Here is a 20,155-nt window from a genome sequence, read left to right as displayed (position 1 = left end):
GGAAAAAAAAAAAAAAAAAAAAAAGACTTAACAATTCTTCGGGTTACTTAGTATTCTCTCAATAAAATAGCTTTGTTTTAATTAATGTCATTTTCTTTTGCTTGCAACTAAAAACTCCCACAAGTATGGTCTTATATTTCTCATTTAAATACAAGCAAGGATGAAATCTAACATGTAGAACAGAGAAGCATAGGCTAAATGTATGACCCCAGTTGCTTACTACCTACCGGTACTTGACAGAAGGCAACACACAGGATGAGCTGGGAGAATCAAGACAGATTAGCATTTGAGGTATGGTTTAAAGAATATGGAATTTAAATATTCAGAATCTAAAAGAATATCAGAGAATAACAAGTGATTTGGGGAGACTGGAGCAAAGATTATATGAAAAAATGAAATGGAAAATGACACTAGAAAGGTGAAATAGGTTACAACTCTGCAAGTCCTTGAATGCCTTATAAGAATATTTGAATTCCAGAAATAAAGATGGACAATTTAAAGTTTTCATGTAGAGGAGAAAAAAAAATAGAGACAACCACCTACTCCTAATTACATAATTTATTCATCAGGCAATATTTTAAAATAGTTTAATCATACATTCTACTTTTCATCGAAGTATAGCATACTTATAGAAAAGAGCACAAATCATAACTGTGTAACTTCATGAATGTTCAGTGTTGAACATGTTCAGCTAAGCAGAACACACTTCAGAATCCTAGAAGTACTCTTTATCCCCCCTCCAGTCACTATGTCCTCAAACGTAACCCCTCTCCCAACATCTATGTTTCTAAAACATAGATTATTTATTCAACATTATACAAATAGAATATACATTTGTACTTTCTTTTTGTCTCTGTTCTTTCAACACTGCATTTGTAAAATCATCAATATTATTGTGTATTTGGCAGTTTGTTTTTCTCATTGCTATATTGTGTTCTACTGTTGAGTGTACCATGATTAATTCATTTTGCTATTGATAATATGGCTATTTTGAATGAAGCTACTATGAATATTTTGTACATGTTATTTAATGAAAATAAGTATACAAAATATTTTTTAACATCAGTAGGATGAGCTTGGACTGAAGTGTCTATTATTGATAAATATTCTGATTGATTCTACTAGTCATTCCATATGGAGATATCAAAAATATATAATTCATTAACTGTGTCTCTGATAAAAAATTAGTGGTCATATTTTATATACTAAATCAGCTTTAATAATAAAATGTACACAGAGTTGAATTTGCTGTTTTATCATGACCTGAGTTGAATGCTGAAAGCAGTATACTCTCCTGGGTCTACTGGTTACATTGAACTTTATGAAAATGATGTTGCTCATAAGATTGTTTCAATAAGCTGTGATATCTGCTTCTGCCTTTTAATCCAAGGAGGAAAAAAAATGAAAAACTATGCTAGACTTTTACTAGGTTTTGCCTTGCATATATTTGATCTCAGGGAGTTGTCTCTCCTCCCTCTTCTCATGCAATCCTATTATGGAAGGTTTATTTTTCTGTTATTAAAACAATATAATTATATATATATATTTAAACAAGTACCTGTCCTTCAACACTAAAATTTTCTCCACAGCCACTTCAATAGGGATGTTTTAATTAAAAATAATTTTAGGGAGCATCCAGTTTCACTTGTGACAAGTAGAGAGCTTGGAAATAATCACTCATCTTTACAACAAGAGAATACCTGACAAATGGAAAATCAATGAGTTTTCTTGGAATAATCAGAGAACTGGAATTACAAGGAAAACTTCCATCCTGAATTCTGGAGAGACAGATGAATCTAGATAGTCACAGCCAAGATCTGCTTCCTTGGAACAAAAGCTGTAGGAGCCATAAACTCTAGGAAGATTTACCCAATAATATTGAACAAAGGATGGTGCTGAGTGTGGACTAGCATGAGATTAAGAAGCTTGCAGTGTTGTGGGGAGTATGTTTCTGTGGATTTTACCTCCAGGAAACTCATAGTGATAATCCAAGAAAGATTCACTTCTTTTCATGCCCAGACCCTTCTCTATATAAAGTCTACTCTCCAAGAAGGGCTTTGACAGAGTACAATTCTGAAACTTTATCCGAGCTTAGGAAAAGGAACTGCTTCTCACCTCATGTCCCTTTTATACTTCTAGCTTCACTTAAGGGGAAAAGAAAATAACATAATCAACAGGGTACAGGAATTCTAAATGAATGAATGAATGAATAAATAAATAAGGAAAGCTGCAGCCAGGGGAGGGAGTGGGGGACAAGGAGAAAAATATTATACCATCAGGGGAGGTACAAAAACACTTGTGAAGACCACAGTCCAAGACATAGGCACACTAGAAGACTGAGACTTAATCAGAAGATAATATATAAACATTCCCTCCCCAACACTCTGCCACTCCATTTACAAACCTCAGTATAGTAACAGTATTACACTTGATAGAGCTTCCATACACAGACTCTTTTTGATGAACCGTGTATAGGTAACCCCCCAAGCCAAGATTTAAAAAAAAGACACTAGAGAAATTTGAAAACTTTAGTACCTATATCACAACATATATAGCTAGATTAACATAAAATACTAAATACCTGATACAACATGACCAGATTTCAAAAAAATATTATAAGATATCAAGATATCATGAAAGGCAAGAAATAACACAGTCTGAAGAAACAAAGAAAGCATCAGAATCAGACCCAGATGAGACACAGATGGAATTATCAGACAAATGTTATAAAATAATTGTGATAAATATGTTAAGGGCTCTAACAGAAAAGGTAGACCACATGAAAGAATAGATGAATAATGTAAGCAGAGAGATAAAAGCTCTAAGGAAAAAAAATCCAAAGAAAATGCTAGAAATAAAAAATGGTATAACAAAGAATGCCTTTGATGGGTTCATCAGTGAACTACACACAGACAGGGAATGAATATGTGGACTCAAATATAGGTCAATGAAAACTTTGCAAAATAAAATTCAGAGAAAAAAAACAGAAGAGATCATCTAAGAAATGCAGTATAAAATTTTTTAAAATGTAGCCTATGCAGACATGAAATATAAAAAGTAAAAGAAAGAACAAAGTGGAAGAAATATTTGAAATAATAATGATGAAGAACTTTCCAAAATTAGTGACAGACTTCAAACCACAGATCCAGGAAGCTGAGAGCATCAAGAAGGATAAATACCAAAAAATACTACTGCATATTCAAACTGCAGAAAATCAAAAAAAAAGGAAAATCTTGAAGAGAGCCACAGGAGGACGCAGATAAACAACTTATCTATGGAGAAACAAGGATAAGAGTTATAGTAGACTCTTCATTTCCATGCAAGCAAGAAGAGAGTAGAGTGCTATCTTCAGAATGTTGAAAGAAAGTAACGCCAACCTAGAATTCTTTATTCAGTAGAATTATTCTTCAAAAATGAAGGAGAAATAAAGACAATCATGGATAATCAAAAGCTGAGGGAATTTATTTCCAGCATACCAATTTTACATGAAATGTTAAAAGTTCCTCAGGCAGAACAAAAATGAGATAGAAATTCTTCACTCCTTAAGTGTGAGTGGTACATATTGACTTCTTTCCAAGAGAACAGTATGTAAGGGGAGGAAACAGCAATTTTACCCTGGAAAAACCTGACAAACACTGCCTCAGCCAGGTCATTAACGTTAACATCATCAGTGATAAGTCCTGTTGACAGTATGTACATGATGTAATGAGAATGGCATCTTATTTCTGTTGTGCCTATATCCTCAAAACCAACAAGCCCAGTTGGGAAAAACATTAGGTAAGTCACAATTAAGGGATATTCTATAAAATGCCTGATAAGGTCCCCTCAAGACTGTCAAGGTATTCAAACAAGGGAAGTCTGAGAAACTGTTGTGATCTCTATCTATCTAAGGATATGTGATGACAAAGGAGACTTGACATCTGAATGAAATGTAGTATTCTGGATGGGATCCTAAAACAAAAAAAGACATTCATTAAAAATAGAGGAAATCTGGGGCTTCCCTGGTGGTGCAGTGGTTGGGAGTCTGCCTGCCGATGCAGGGGACATGGGTTCGTGCCCTGGTCCGGGAGGATCCTGCATGCCGTGGAGTGCTGGGCCCGTGAGCCATGGCCGCTGAGCCTGCGCGTCCGGAGCCTGTGCTCTCCAACGGGAGAGGCCACAACAGTGAGGGGGCCGCATACCACAAAAAAAAAAAAAAAAAAAAAAGCTGATAACAGTTGTTCTACTCTGAACTTTTAAAAGTGTGTAAGCTTATTTAGCATCTCAGAGGAAATTAAACATGTTTCAAATTATCTAAAATGGCTTTAATTTGGAGAGTTCTAAACAATTACTTAAATGATAAACCAGATTTTAAAATAGTAAGATAAAAAACCTTGCTTATGTACATCTGGAAGGATTTTTTCATTAACGAGATGGAGGTTAATTTGGTGCCTTGATTAGAATACCAGTCATAAGGTCTAGGTCTGAGATTTTATCCATATGTAGGCCAGCTGACTTTGCTATATAAACTGAACAGTGGCTACTCCTCTGATATTGATTAGCAGGGTATTTTAGAGATTGGACTCTCATGGTCAGGATTCTGGTAATCCTCACAAATTTTATGGGGAGTTCTGTTATTTACAGATGAAGAGATTCTGTGATGCAGCGATGTGCCAGAGGATGCCATGCACTCTGATTAACTGGCAGAGTAAGTCTGAATTGAAGCTCAGTTCTCCATCTCTATGTAAACTGCCCCCCCAAATTTTAGAACCTGGCCCAGTTCTTATGTTTCTTGTGCAATATACGGGGAATAAAACTGTTAGTTGAATTATATCTCCTCCTCACTCTTATCACCCCTGACATGTTGAAGTCCTTACCCCAAGTACCTCAGAATGTGACTTTATATGGAAATACCGTCTTTACAGAAGTAATCAACTTAAAATGAGGCCATCAGATTGATCCTAATCGAACATGACCAGTGAACTTATAAAAAGAGGAAATTTGAACACAAAGATAGACATGCATAGTAGGGAGATGATGTGAAGACACCAGGAAAACACCAGGTGAAGACAGAGGCAGAGACTGGAGTGATGCTGCCCCAAGCCAAGGAGCACCAAGGATTGACAGCCACCACCGGAAACAGCCACCACCGGAAAGGCAATGAAAAATTCTCTTACAGGCTTCAAAAGGAGCCTGGCCCTGCCAAAATCTTGATTTTGAACTTCCAGCCTACAGAACTGTGAGAAAATACATTTCAAGCTGCCCAGTTTTTGATATTTTGTTATGGCAGCCCTAGGAAACTAATAAAAAAACCAAAGTAAATTTTCAGTTACACTGAATAGTCTTAGACTGCTATACAATCATTTCACTCAACTTTCTACTTTATTTGCTATAATTTGATATAAAGTCCATATTAAGAATTTTATCAATTTTTTCCCATCATCCAAGCTCTATTCATATTTTTTTTCATGCAGTGTCTTCCTCAAATTAATGGCTTTCCCAGCCATTTCTGAGGAGCATGCATTTTTTCCCCTATTGTTTTAGATGTTACTTAGCCATAAGTGGAATGTTGCTTGCCTCTTCATACAAATTGAACTCTCACTTGATTTCTCTATATTAGTTTTTTTTTAAAGACTTTACTGTACCATTATTTTATACCTATCTTGCTTTCCAGTTTCTTACATAGTCCTTGATCCTACCTTTGCGATGCTTTAAAGAATTAAAATAGTATTACTGAAGAATTCAGTAATATTGGGAATATTGTTACCTTGCTTCATCACAGTGTGTGTGTGTGTGCACACACCCAAGTACTTGTATATATGTGTGTTTTCATGTGAGCATGTATGCATTTATACTGCTAATGACTTTTTCTTTAATTATTAATAATGTTAATTCAAATTCTCCAAGTATACACATCTAGGGAAAGTAGCAGAGAAGTTTGCAGAGTGCCAGAAATCTGACTAAGGCTACATATTTGCTGCAATAAGTCCACATATGAATATTTCAAAGTTCAGTCTTACTTTAGCACACTAAATGATAGGTCAGTTGACAAAGGTTTAATGCATTTTAAGAAATTAAATAATTTTGCTCTTTTATTAAGAAGAATTTTTTTCTCCAAAATTTAATCAGATACAGCATAGTAGCTTACTTCAAGATTTATTATAATAAACATCCTAATAAGTGAATTATAAGATTTATAATTTGCATAATTAAGTGAGTTATTTCACTGATATACATATCCCTGAATTTAAATCTTTTATTTTACAGTTTATTTTGATAAGTTATGCTGCAATGATTTCTAATAGTTTTATCACTTGTATTTTAAATTACTATAAATTTCTTAAGATCCTAACCGGCAGTGGCAAATGAAATTACTAAAGATAAGTCACTTCTACAGCTTTTTCAGTTACAGCCATTTAAAAAGAAAATATATCATTATAGCAAAAACGTTCTATTATGTTCTATGAAAGACATTTCGTGTAATGTTCATTTTTAACAACACAAAAACTACTACATGTGAATCTTTTATCCACTAATAAACATAATTTGGTACTTGTGCTGTACATCACTGTAATTACAACCATATCTTTTATGCTAAAGACAGCCTCAAACTATGGGTAAGAGCAGGAATTTTTTTTCTTTCATGAGAGGGTTTAAGTAGTCTCAGAATTGTCTTTGTTGTTTAGTATTTGCCTTCCTTTCAAAACACAATGCTCCAATTTATCAAGTAATCATTCTACCTGCTCTTTTATCTCTAATTTCACATATTCATCCAAAAGTTTTAAAAATAATTATTTTGCAATATCTGCATTTGTCTTTCAACTTGTATGGTTCATTTCTGAGTGATTTCTGTTCTAACCCCTACCACTAATAAGAAGTGTACAACTTCCAAAACACATGAATATGTAAAACACATGAAAGCTTTAATAAGATAAAGTTATAAAAATTCATAAATCAGAGGAAGAGGAATGAAACCCATACCCTTTATCTGACAGTTACTGCTTTGAATTGTACGACCTAATTGTATATAGGATTAGATAATATATGAGTACTACAATTTTTGTTCTTTTTAGCATAAGTCTGATGAAGGAAAAGCACTATATAACAGTTCATTTTTTAAAATCATTACAATTAGACGTCTTTTAGTCGATTAGCGCTTGATATTGCAGCATTTGTAATATTTCTGAATTCTTATATCTGATTCCCCCCACCTTCATTCTTTACTGACTGTAAGATTTTTTTTAAACTTATAATTTCTGTATTTTAAGTACATGACAATTGTTAACATTTTTATTGTTTTTAATAAATCTTACATTGTTATCAGTAATTTACAAATGTGTCCTACTAAATGTTTAAAGACGTAATTTTTGGAAAGATGTAAGCTGGTTTGTATCTTACATGTTATGCAGCTTTAGGTAAATTTTATAAAGTCTGTGCATCACAATTTTCTCACCAGTTAGATGGAGATAATTTAGGCAGAAAATAAGCATTAAATACCTGTTACCTGTAAGAGCTCTTCTGGGCGCTGAGGATACCATTTTTAATAAAATCAGCAAATCTCTGCAGTCCTGGAGCTTACATTCCAGAACACAGTAAAGTGGTCGAAAGAAAATAACAAAAAACATAAACTACTAGGAAGTATAGATGCAATGGAAAAGAAGAAACAGAGTATGCAGTTAGAAAGTTAGATGGCAAGATGCTATTTAAACTGAGGATGGCTGGTAAAGACTTTTTGCTCTGGTGACATTTGAGCAGCAACCAAAATTAAGAGAGAGCGAATTAAGAAAGTATCTGAGGGAGATGGAAGCAGTAAGTGCACAGCTCCTGAGAAGCATGTTGATGCCTCCAAATTGCAGCTAACAAGCTATTGTCAGAGAGGAAGAAATTTTCCTCTACCCTTGTAGGTTCTTCCAGCTGGTCTAAGAATCAAATTGACATGAGACAGATTAATGGGAGAAAACCAAATAAAAGTTTATACCATGCATACATGGGAGAGACCCAGGAAAACTGAGTAACTTAAAATAGAAGAAACCCTCACCTTAAATACCATCTTCAACTAAAGACAAAAGAGAATGTTGGGGGGGTGGTTTGAGACTTCAAAGGGGAGGACAGCGATTCATATGAAGATGAAAAAGCAAATGTTTGGTGAACAATTGTTTGCCAGGCCATGCACAGATAATGGGACATAGAGTGGACTCTGATCCCTAGGCCAGAGTTTCTCCACCACACCTAGCCTATATTCTTTGCAGATATCTCTGGTGATAGCTTTATTCCAGGACCAGGTCTTCTATCTAAACTTATTTTTAGTTAGTTAAGGGGAAGGTAAAATTTCTTCCTGAGTTTTTTGGGCCTCATTGTTTTCAGCTTGAAATAATCTGCATGCCAAAGAGACCATTTAGGGTGGCAAATTTTGCTCCCCTACGCTATTATGGCCACAGCTGAATGACCAAGGATAAGAATGGAAATAAATGAACCCCCCACCCTTGATATCTGATCACCCCTGACCTGTCTTCTGCAAGAATACTGTTAAGTTGGTTTAACCAGTATCTCCTACTCTTGATGTCTCCTCTAAATAATTTTATATTCACAAACCACCTCACCCAGCTATTTGGCTATAAATCCTCACTTGTCCTCATTATATTTGAAGTTGAACCTGATCTCTCTTCCCTATTGCAATACTATTTCTGAACAATTGGATTAATATTTTTCATTATTATTCATAACTTAAGTATAAATAAATTTCTACCTGTATTATTAAAAGTTTTTTTTTTTAGTTTAATATAGGTAATGGATTCTGAGGTGTAGTTATGATAAACAAGTTTGCTCAAAAATTTTTTTCCATTGAAAAAAATGAAATGCCTGTTTATTTTTAAAAAAGAAAGAAAAAAAACTTTATGGAAACATCAAAATGCTGATAAATTTAATAAAGAATTACTCAGCCCAAATCTTAGTGAAACAAGAGAGTTGAGAAAGATAAGGGAGATCTAAAATGGTTGTTTTGCCCTGAGGATATTTTCTATTTCAGTATAAAAAGGCTGCAAATTTGAAATCTGGCCAGAAAGGGGACACTCCTCCCACTCCACATTTACATTAACATGTAAAGAGAATCAATGAGACAATTTAAAAAATTTAAAAAAACTTGACTATGTTTAACATAAAAACAAAAAAAGCGGCACAATATCTTTTTTGTAGGAAGGATGGAAGGAAGGAGGAAATTACTAAAATTACTACTACTCACTACGCATAGGTTTCTTAGAAAAATTTGTACGATACGGTCTAACCTCTTGTTTTGTGCTCAGTCTAGCATCACTTGCTCACAGGGGGCCGCGCGCATCAGCCCTCCAGACCAGAGTCCGTAGTGTGAAACAGCCAAGCAGGCACCTCTGTTCGCGAAGCGCGCAGCAGCTCCCACAGGCTACTTTGATTTAAGATGGCGGCGGCTGGGCATGCGCAGAGTTGCTGCACCTGCACGGCTCTGGAGTCACGTGAGCAGCAGGCGAGGACTCCGCTCCCTCCCCGCTTCCCACTGAGGAGATCCCTACAAAGCAGCCCCGCCCAAGGCCTGTCTGGAGAGGCGGTTCGCCAGAGCGGGAGCTGACACCTCTCCGTTCTCTGCTCCAAGAGTAAAGCTTTCCTTTGCTTCAGAGCCAAACTCAAAGGACAGCAGGAAGGAGGACCCTTGTTGGGGCTGAACTCCAAAGGGTAGGTAATACATGATCTATCACTGTACTTATTGATGACAGGACTTCACCAGTTGACTGAGCCAGCTTTCAAGGCTATCTTAGGATAACAATGCACACGTTTTTCTTGTGAAACAATCAATGTAGAATGCTAAGTTGTTTTCCAAATTTCTTGAAGTGTTTAAAAAAAGGTTATTTTTGTCCAAATTTATAATATACTGATGAAACAGACTAGATAATAGTGATGAGAAGAATGCTAAATAAAAGGAAGAGAAATTTGTTCTTTGAAAAATCCAAAAAATAATATGGATAACATCAGGGAAATGTCCGTACTAACCATGATTTTTGAACATGTGTATTAATAAAATAAGAGGAAAAAGACCAAACAAACAAACAAAACAAAACAAAGGATGGAAAGGAGAAGGAAAAATGGTTATATTAGTAATTCTGCCAGGTGTTTTTTTTAATATATTAGTATTTGTCATTTTGTTAAGTGTTATATACTTTTTATGTATCATAATGATTTAATGATAATATTAAGATTTGGAAGTATTAAAACATGATTTTCAAGGTTCCAGACTAGTATGTAGCACGTGTGAAGGTATACACATAGTTCTTTTTGATTCCAGTGCAGGTTTTAATGCATACCTTTCACTATGTATATGTGCCTCATTTTGTAATTAAATTGTGCCATGATCATATTGATGGGAATGTTCTGGCCAGACCTATGGGCTCACTTGAGCCAAGACAGGTTAACTCTGCAATTTGTATGTACTCATTTTTATGCTTCCTATTATAAATGGCATTATGATGCTTATAAGGAAGTTTAAATATATGATTTTTGTCAACAGTGATACCTGCAGGGCAATTTTCCATTTCAAACAAGTATTGGATTTTGCCATTCTGTTCTGTGTTCTTTGCCATCATTATTATCATTATTATTTTGATCATTATCATTATTTTAATTTCAGATCCACATGTACACCAGTAAATATAGTTCTTTTTTTTGATGATTTTGGCATTATGGATAGAAATTGAGTATGTGAAAATAATTATTTATCTAAGAAGTGTCAGTTTTAATTTGATATGAACTCACCTTGTTCTTGACTTAATGTCTTTCTCTATGACTATGTTGCTTAAAATAATATACCTTGCCATTATACTAAATAGTGAAGTATACTGTCTACATTTCTCAAGTGAGTGAAGATGTACTCAGATCCAAGACATTTTGTTGTATTGAATTTATCCAGGTCTCTCAAAATAATCCTTAGAATCTAACTGAGTCTTTTTCTAATAAGCAGGGTTGTTAAAGACATATGTAAATGTTATGTAATTTTTTAACTCATCAAAAGTTTGCTTTTATTAAATTTGGTGTAATGGTCTAGCTTATTTCCTACATTTGTCTTTTATTGAACAATGCTTCTCTTGAGTATATGCAATTTGCAAGGTATGCGATCAATTTGTTTTTAGCAGTAGTAAATAGCTGCAGGAGATCTCTGTCCACCTCAACAGAATTTCCATTGCAATTTGCTCTTAAGTTGAACATTAATAACAACTAAACAATACACTCTGTCTTTGGGGGAATAATGAAAATTTGGATGATATATTTAAGAATGCCATTTCAGCCCTTACTGAACAGCCCCGGTTGTTAACAAAACATGATTTCTACATAAAGCAAATTTCCTTTCTCTGATGATCTTACTTTGAAAATGAAGTTTTAAATAATTTCACTGTCACTACTCCCTATGCTTCATCATTCTGTTTCTTTCAAAAATAGAATGTGCTCTTTGAACTGATGTTTTGTGGACTATGGATGGAAAATGCAGGCATCTTTTCATATGTTGATATTCATCCTTTAGTGCTGAATACTACTTGCATATGAGTGAATAAACTGGATGGCTCTTTTTTGGCACACTAAAGAATACAGTTAGAATTTTCAAAATGGCATATTGATTTTTTGTTGTTGTTCATGTTGTGGGTGTCAAGCACTGGGGCTTAAGGGCAAATTTGTCAATGATATGAATCCTAGAATGAGAAACAGAATCTTCATCATTTCCTGTAAGGCATTTTGCAGTTAGTCTACCAAAACCTCCACAGTGTCATTTTAAAATATCTGAGATCTAATTTTTTACTACTTTACACTAATCAATAAATTATTTTATCCTCAGCAGAGTCAATGGAAATTGCTTTGTGGAAATCCATTTATAGAACATTTATGAAATTGTGTGAGATACAAAATAAAGAAGCATTTCTGCAGAATGTTACCTCTCTCATCCCCACAAAAGCTGCTCCACATACACACACATATGCACACAAAATTTTGAACAAAAAAATCTGGAATATATTAAATACTACATTCATCCTTAAAGACCTTAAGGCATAATATACATTTAAAATTTACTGAATCCAAAATTTTTCACATTGCTTGACCATTGTATCTTTTCTTCCCCAAGTCACAGTAACATAAATTCCTCATAAAATGTTTTTCTAGGTATTAGGAAACCATAGAAGGTTTTGAGCTTCATGAGAACAAGGACACTAGCTGTATATATTATAGCATCTAAATATTGCCTTGTGTGTTATATGTGATCAATATATATTGGTGGAATAAAATGAATAAAAGGAGTAATCAGAACTCAGCTTTGCTTCAAGAGAATTAATCTTGCAATAATCTGTACAATGGAGTGGAGTGGGGAATATTAGAAGCAGTTGAAGTTGGACAGAAAGGTACTACGACACTTAAGACAGATGCTATGAGATCACTATAAAAACTGCCTTGCTTATTCTTAATGCAATGCCTACTCTGTTAATATGCGTAAGTTTCATAACTCCATTAATAACAATGCAGATTCAATTTATTTCCTGAGTTTTAGTCTTTGTACTCATAGTTTAATAAACACATTTGGTATGTTGTTCTGACACCTCAGGTATAGTTTGTTGGGGACATTGAATCCATATATCATTTCAGTTATTTTAAACTTCTCCATTAATAGCACCAATGAGCCATACCTAATGCCACAGAGAAAACAAGTTCACCAAAGAGCATTTACTCAATCACTGTCAAAACCATTTTTACTGGAACTCCTTTTTGCATCAGTAGACAGGTGAGACACCCCTAAGTAACTACTAAATGACAAGTTAATGTTGAAAAATTGGAGGCAAGGCAGAGTGAAAAAATTGCCTAAGTACAAGATTAAGCCAGACTACTTTTTAAGTTACTTCATTTCCCTGCTTTAGATATCTTTTCTTATCAGTCTGTTGAAATCACATTCTTACTTTAAAATTCAGCTCAAATCCTGCCTGCTTTAAGATTTATTTTCAAATATCTTCTATTGCAATGCACTTTTCCCTCAACTTTTTATTAACTTACTCAAAAAGTCTTTATTTAGCACCTACTGTTATTTTGTTACTATTCTACATGCTGGAGAGTTAGAAGTGAACTAAATAGACCAAGAATCTGATATGGCTCTTTATAGTATGAAAGACAGACAATAAGCAATAAGGAAATAAGTTTGGCAGGTAGTGCTAAGAGCTATGGAGAAAAAATAAAAGCAGGGTAAATGGGTGAACCTTATTACAGAAGTCATGCCTGTTTGTGTGATAATCATGTGGGTTTATGTCAACAGCTTCCTGAGAGAATTGTAGTAATAAGTCTGACTCAGCCTTTTGAAATTTGACTGCTGACAGTTTTAAGTCTCACACCCCTTCCTCCTCCCTACCTCCACACATGGGCAAACTGATAAGAAAGTGCAGACATTCTTTCCTTTGGCACCAGTGGGAGTTTCAAATCATACAAGCCCCTGCCAGAGAGCAGGAATCCCATCTCTTAACCACCATAAAAACCCCAAGTCCCTCTTCTTTCCTTGCTCTCTCAAGCCATTTTTGGACCAGCTTGGGAGGACAGATCTGATCTCTCCAGAAAAACCTCATTTTTCTTTCTGTGTGACATCGGCAGTCTTAACATCCAAAACAAACTTCCAGTGGGGGTCTGTAGTAATTTTGTAGAATGGTTGCACCACTTGCAGATATGGATGAGGTGAAATATGAACAAAGCTCCAGAAGTATGACATGTCCTGATGTTTGGGTGAACTAAAAGTTCAGTCTCACTGGAGTAAACGTTATGAAGTGTAAAATGGTGCGAGATGAGACTAGAGAGGAAGGTATGAAATACGTGACTAAGTTATGACATATTTATTTCTTGGTGGACATTTTGGCCCATATAGCAGGGTTGATGAGAGCATAAGATTTGGAGTCAGAGAAACCTAGAAAACAACCCTAGGTTAGTGATGTTGGGAGAGCCAACTAACCTCACCAAGACTCAGTTTGTTCCTAACAAGTTATATTGCATCCAAACTTGTATTCATGACATTCTTTTTCCACAATACTGTCAGAGTGGTTTTCCAAAATACACATATATGATGCAAATCCCTTGTTTATACCAGTCAAATAACAGTCTGATAGCTTTCAGGACAATATTCAAGCACTAACTAGGTCCTACCAGACTATTCCTTCTTATCTTTTGCCATTTCCTGATACCTGATTGATTGACTTGAATCATAATAAAACATTTGAACATCTTAGAATGTCATGGCACATTCTAAGATGTTCAAATCAGTGCTAGTGTGCCAGCCGATCCTTTGTCTAGAATCCCCTTTTTAGATTGCTTTAACATCTAAACAGTCCTTATTTGCTCTTCATGTTATAACCACAGTGACCTTATATTTTTTAGCGGTTCCTCCTTTATGCTGATGTATGACTTTGCATCATATTGTTTTTCATGCTATTTTATAGTGGATCATCTTTTGCATGAAATAACTTCTTTTAAAAACTATGTTTTTATAAAACCTCTCTCTATTCCTGGTGCCTGACATACAATAAGTGGTAAAAAAAAAAAAAAGTTTCGATAAATGAATGAATGGATGAATGAACAATTCTAAAGTTACAAAATAAGATTTTGTTAGCAACAGGATGTGAAAAATGAAAGATAAATAGAAAAGCCTTTTCTTTTGAGTGTGTCTAGAGTAGAGCAGGCCAGGGATCAGCTTAGATAAAATTCTGTTTTAGTCATATCAGATAGAGTAGTTGGAAATTCAGAGCTGTGACTCAAAGAGGTTGGGTACAAAACATACGGCTTTGAAACTCAACAGTCTGTACCTATTTGATATTTGAGGAATAATTGAGAACATCTGGATGGGAGATAGAGTGATGGTAAGCCATAGGAAATATAGATATTTATATAAAATAAAAGGTATCCAGTAATATGCCTTAGAAGAAATAGTATTATTTTATGTGTGATTATTAATTTATTGTTTATTTCTTCACCAAACTATAAGAGAGCTGTACAGTGTCTGGACTAGATCAGGCACAGAGTAGAGTACACAGTAAGTATGTGTGGAAAGAATAAGCTTCCAGAAAGTTGGGAGGAGAACCAGGAGGTCATATTGTCGTAGGAACCAAGTTTTATTTACATGGTTAGAGAGTTTATTTTACTGGTAATATTAGTTGATAGGAATGCTTAAATGGTGTACCTCAAATCTAAACCATTTTTAATATGACATTTACTATAAATAAGCTAGTTTCTTTATCATTCGGCATTGCCCAATTAATATAAGTGAGTTTTGCCCCTCATCTCCAATAACTAAATATAATAGTTATTTTAGCATTTTTGGTTATTTCCTCTGGCCCTCAATTTTACTAGGCTGTTTTTACCTTATTATTCATATAAAATTATTCTCTTTTTTTTTAAAATTGTGTATCTTAGTCATTGGTGTTTCAGAAGAAGCATATTTATTGCATCTAAGCTGTATTCATATTTTGTATTTTCCATCAGAATGAGGGAAGGAATTAAAGGATAAACAACATTTACTTTATTTCATCATCACAAATTACAGTAAAGAGTACTTCAATTAATTATTAAAAGTTATTATTTATTGAGTGTTTACTTTGGGCCAGAAATAGGAACTTAGCATATTCTATCTCTTAAATCCTCACAATAGTATCATAAGGAAAGAATTGCTTTCAGAGGAAACTGAGGCTTAGAAAATTAAATAATATGCCTATTTCTCCAGCTCCTGTGGTGGAACTGGGATTTGTACTAAGTTCAGTCAGTAGAAACAATCATTTCTTCTGGTTATTTGAATATTTTCTTTGTTAATTTTAGGTGAACATATCTCTCTTAGAAACTGAACTTGAATGAGACAAGGATTTCAGGGCTAATAGATTATTTAAGAAGTGCATTGTGATATGACCCTTAGACCTGGAAAGTAGGACCTTTTGCTCAGGCTGGTGCCTCAGGGTTTCCTGTGCTTTGAAGTGCTTTTCTCAATTCTTCTAAGTTTCACTCTGGTGGCTGGGAGCAGCCTGGGCCAGCAGTGCCATCTGGGCAGAGTGCGACAGGCCCAGGCCTCTTGGTGGCCAAAGGTGTTGTCCTTGAACTTTTAAGTTTTGTGGCAGTACTGTGTGATGGTGTATACTGAATTCCCATTGTGAATCTCATGGGACACAGTCCCTGTTTTCCTTTTGGAGAGTTTTCCAACCTTCTACTTTAAGTGTGGAGTTGACCAGGTGTACTGAGGTGCTCTGTGACTCCCCCCATAAAGTTTTCCCAGGGCCCTGGTTCCAGGAGGACAGCCTGGTGAAAAGACTGAATCTGCTGGTCAGCACAGTATTTCTTTCTCACTGTAGTATGATATTGGATGGTCAGAATAGTGCTGGTGCACTGGTTCTTGATGACTCTCACTTACATAGCACACAGGTTGAGGTCAGGGCCCTGGGTTACCCATAACCAATATCAATTCTTGCACTTCAGTTGGTGTGAGCCCACATGTCAGCTGTCACCTATGGGTGCTCTGAGCATGATGCCACCCTCATCTATAGCATGTGTGGTCAGTGGGGGTAACAATAAGTATTGTTTACCCTGTGAATCCCTAGCCATCAGCACCCAGAGCAGTCACACCACCTCCTCTGCAAGTTCTTGCTGTGTGTCAGTCAGTCCTACAGGACTGGCTGTACCTACCTCTTTTGAGGCCTTTAAAGATATTTCAACCCAATGGGCCTTTTCAGTTAATCTTTTCTCTTGCCTGTATCGATGAAAAAATGAATCAGTAGTCAATCTAAGGGAAATGGAAAATTTTATTTGTGACAACCTGAGGATTATAACCCAGGAGACAGTCTTTCAGATAGCTCTGAGGCCTGTTCTGAAGAGGTAAGAGCAGGATGCCTGTATATATGTGATTTTGGTGAAGGGGTACCTGCAATCAAGCACACATCTTGGTAGAAGGTTATTATTATTTGTGAGGAACAGATATTTTAGTTAATGGATTTAGTGCTTTTCTAAGTATGGGAAAATGCAAGAACCTGTGTTCATAAAATTGTCTCCTGAAAATATCAAGCTATCTGAGGGCCAGTTCTGCCAGTTTTCCCAGAGCACAAAATGTCTCCTTCTGATCTTTTCCCTGAATCCCTTTCAAGATGTTCTGTAGGTCAGCGACTGCAGTGGCTAATGACTTTATTTTTATAGAACTGGATGGTGGGCAACATTCTTTATTTTACAATTCCCTCCCTTTTGGTCTTAATTTCAACCAAGGTTTGGAGGCATTTCGTGACCAATTTGTCCCACAGTGCTAGGAATGCTCATTCCTAGGTTATGCGAGGATTTCATTGACAGGTCACTGAATGTACTATTACTGGACTAGGTCCTGTTAACAGTAGCCAAATCCTCTGGACTGCCTGTCTTGCCAGTCTGTCATGGTCCAGAAAATGATTTTGTCTTGTCGTTTCTTTCCATATCTAGAGTTGCAGTATTACAGTCATTGATCTTATAGAACTATTTATTTGGTCAATCGTTTCAAGTCACCTAGTCATCATTACTTTTATCAGAAGCTCAGTCACGCGTTTGGTAGCTCAAGAAACAATAGTCTGTAAAATAGGCTGGGTACAAATAATATAGCTAGTAACTAATAAGGTTATAAGTAAGTAATGTTATCTTATAAGGAGTTACAAGGCTGATGCCAGAGAAGAAAAAATTGATCTTTATGGTTGAGCAGGTATTTCTGTCATTGGGGAGGTCTGGTTAATGCATAATGCAGATACATAAGGCACATTAGAGAAAGGGGGTGGAGGCCCAAGAAGCAGAGAAAACATTCTGTTTAAATTTTTTTTTTGTCTTGCCTTCAAATATGCATTTTATTTCATTATCTGTTATCAGTGTGGCAATGTAATGCTCTTCTTGATCAGTCTTAAACTATGCTCAACTAGAGACAGATATTCAGTATTTGCATGAATGGGACAGCTCTTTTTGATCCATTCATGGGCCCCTCTGTGTAGTCTCCCTTGTGGTAGCAGTGTGTGGAAGGCAGGGGAATAGACAAATTTAAGCTCTAGAAGAACAGAAATATTTTTCTGTTTCATTTAGTCCTGTTTCTTCAACACCTAGAACAATTCCTGGAATATAGTAGTAGTTTAATAAATGTTTGTTGAACAAACAAATTAATGAATTTTACTTGACTGCCTTCAGATTACATTAATCCCAATTCATAAAATATTTTCTCTCTTATTGTCTTCTCTTACATTTATCTCTTTGTGGTTTTTTGTACCATTTAAACATTAGTTGGTCCTTGCCTCCATTCTTCACTTCTTAGTCTCCTTGAATAGGCTCATCTACTCCTCTGTCTACAATTACTTTGCATCTATAAGATGATAACCCTGAAATGTGTTTTTCCAACTCAAAAAATTTCTTCAATCTGCAGGCAGAATATATCAGATAGCTCCACCCAGATATCATACAATATGTCATTGCCATACATCTGAAACAACTCATATTTGTACCCATAACTTCTACTTTTCCTATGTTCCCTTTCTCAAATATTTGCTCAACAAAGCCTTTTACCTATAAATAAAGAAGAGAAAATGCAGCATAATAGACTAAAAGTAAGATTAAGGAATCTATCATGAAAAAGTTCTAATATGATAAAAATGTCTTCTGAATATTATAAAGGAAGGGGGTAGACCTGGCAGGTAGAGCCTTTTTCTCTTGTACATTGGCTAGAAGTTTGAGCTGAGAGCATGAAAAAGAAACAAGATGTAAGATTTATGGTGAAGAGTCCAATGGAAGGAAGATCAATAATTCAGAGTTACTTAGCACACATTTCATTGTGTGGTATAATTTACTCTTTTCTACTTTCATCTGAGAATTATACTTTCACAGTCCAGAAACAACTTAAAATATTCAATTGAATTTGATTTGATTCAATTAAACAAATAGTTATCTTCCTGTTATCTTTCAGGTACTTTACCACTGCATGTGAAAAATAGATATACAGAATAATCAGTAATCAAGACAGACATAGTACTCATTGAAAAAGCAGGTATTAGAGATGATTTGCCATTAGTATTTTTGTGAATTCAAACAATGTGGTCAGGAATCTCCCTCTTCCTCTTATGTTTTCCTTTTTATGACCATGCCTGAACCAGTCAATATTATCTAGGAAGGAAGTGCTTCCTAGAATGGTTGGGTTCAGACCATTTGCACATTCTGGCATCAATCCTGTACAGATCACAAGGACAGAGCATAGGTGAGGGATAGGTTCTGAAAGAGAGAGCATTTGTTATCAGGAGTAGAAACACTCTATAGGCAAAAGCACAATAAACCAGCTATATTCTACCACTTTTATGGGGGCTCAGTACTTTTCTTCCTATACATTTCATTTAAAAAATGTTCTCTCTTAACATAATGCAACTATCCTATAGGGAATTGAAAATTCACTCATCCTGTCCTCAGAGGAAAATAATACATAACCTGCCCAGTTCTACATCCAGGATGATTATCATTCCTTTTACATGGGTCCAGATGGAGCTCATCACAGTCCAATAATCCGTGGAGAAATGATAAATTTTATAAACTCTTATACATCTAAAACACAATGGTGAAGGAGAATGACAATAAAAGTTGCCATTTGGAACATGGTAAAGGAAAAATGAATCATAGTGGTCTTTCTGGGCAAGGGTAAGTGAAGATTCCTGTCTTAAGAGGAGGAGTAAGTTCTGAGGCAGCCAGGTCCGTTAGGCTGACCAAGACTCTTCTCAGTAGGAGTTCTTTAGTCTACTATCCACACATAAAATAACTGGAAGATTTTTCCTTCTGGAGCTGCATCACTTTATTACAATTTTACAATTTATTTGGAGGACTAGGGAATTTCAATGATGGTGAATCAAACCTGTGACAGATTTAGATATGGCCTTTGTCTTACAGTATAAGTTCTCAATTAATGTTAGCTTGAATCCAAAGACTTGTAGCTTGAACTCTGAGAATTCTTTTTCTGTTAGAATGTGTAATTGATGGTGGCAGGGATTTTCATTTGTTTTATTCATTTTGTTTGTTGTATAGACAAAGCCAGTAATCTTGCAGTAGTTCAATAAATGTGTTAGATGAATAAATTAGCTCTTCCTTTCTCTTATTCTGTCCCAAGTTCTATTTCTGCCCACTAAGGAGCTTTGAA

The sequence above is a fragment of the Lipotes vexillifer genome, unplaced genomic scaffold, assembly GCF_000442215.2.
Source record: "Lipotes vexillifer unplaced genomic scaffold, Lipotes_vexillifer_v1.1 scaffold462, whole genome shotgun sequence".
In the NCBI taxonomy this organism is placed as follows: Eukaryota; Metazoa; Chordata; class Mammalia; order Artiodactyla; family Lipotidae; genus Lipotes; species Lipotes vexillifer.
Note: the sequence above shows the minus strand (reverse complement) of the source record.